This window comes from Pteropus vampyrus, unplaced genomic scaffold (genome assembly GCF_000151845.1).
Source record: "Pteropus vampyrus isolate Shadow unplaced genomic scaffold, Pvam_2.0 Scaffold169, whole genome shotgun sequence".
NCBI classification, from domain to species: Eukaryota; Metazoa; Chordata; class Mammalia; order Chiroptera; family Pteropodidae; genus Pteropus; species Pteropus vampyrus.
This window is the reverse complement of record NW_011888950.1, coordinates 1,367,454-1,368,667: the sequence shown is the minus strand read 5'-3', so window position 1 is coordinate 1,368,667 and position 1,214 is coordinate 1,367,454. Positions and strand designations below refer to the sequence as shown.

Below are 1,214 nucleotides of genomic sequence, written 5' to 3'. Positions count from 1 at the left end.
GCTTCAAATAATCATCTTGGATGACTGTCTACTCACTGATTCATCTCCAGTGAACGCCAACACATACCTCTCCTCTTCCTTCAGCCAGGTAGGACTATTAACAGTGAGAAATGCACCACACTGCTTTCTAGGCTTCCTGCCACTGTATGCATGGTTCACCATCCTGGAGTATCTGTCACTGCTTTGATTTTGGTCGCTTCAAACCAGATCACTTCTCTTCATCTCTGATATCTGACCCTCTCTCCATCTACTCAAGAAAGATTCACCCCACTTCCTTTTGAACACATCCTGATTCCAATCTGTCAGTGTGGTACAATTATTTGCAATGCATCTTATTTACGTTATATATCTACTACCAAGCCCATGGCCTGGAAGATGGTGGGTGCTCAATGAACAACTGTGATTTGCCCAATGAATTCCATAATCTTGAATTGCTATAAATGGCACACCAGAACCTTGGGCTGGCAGGTCCAATCATGGAATCCACAGTCACCTTCTGTAGACATTTAAGAATTTTTTTCCTCCTCTAAATTGAAAATTGCCTTAAATTATGGGAATTTTTTTGTATAAAGTTGTGTATCTCTTGTACTCCAGAGCACAGCACTTTGTGAAGAGTGAGCACTGGATGAAAAATAAAGAAATGTTGGTATCCTTGCTCTAGGTTGTCTTGCTTTAGGACAACGATAACTATTTTATTAATTTTTTTAGGCATGGCAACCGTTGGTTGACCTCAGAGATTGCAAGGACCTTGTCAGCTTACGATCCTTTATTTTTTATTTTTTATGCCTACAGCACCTTGTCTTCCTAGGTGGTCTCTCATCCAAGTATGAACCAGGCCCGACCCTGCTTAGCTTCCGGGATCAGACAGGATCAGGCTTGTTCAGGGTGGTATGGCTGTAGACAGGACAAACGACTATTAAATTTTTAAGGATGTCCTGTGTGGCGTACACTGTTCTAAGCATTTTAATGCATTATCTCATTTAATCAGCACGATTATAAGAAAACAAAATGTACTATTATGATCCTCAATTTATAAACACCCGGGGAGAAGACATGCTGCCTGAGGTCACAGAGTTGTACGTGGTGGTTCCAGAATTTGGAAAGACCTTGAGATTAACCACCATTCTCAGCTGCAAGAAGGAATTCCACCAAGAGGCAGTTGACAGCTGCCATGGGGAAGATACACCAGGAAAGGTGGAGGACTCACGTGTTAA

General features: G+C 41.9%; 1 pseudogene; it reads right to left on the bottom strand.

Moving 5' to 3' along the window:
• Positions 1–783: 783 nt before the first annotated feature.
• Positions 784–902, bottom strand: LOC111745910 (annotated as a pseudogene).
• Positions 903–1,214: the final 312 nt, after the last annotated feature.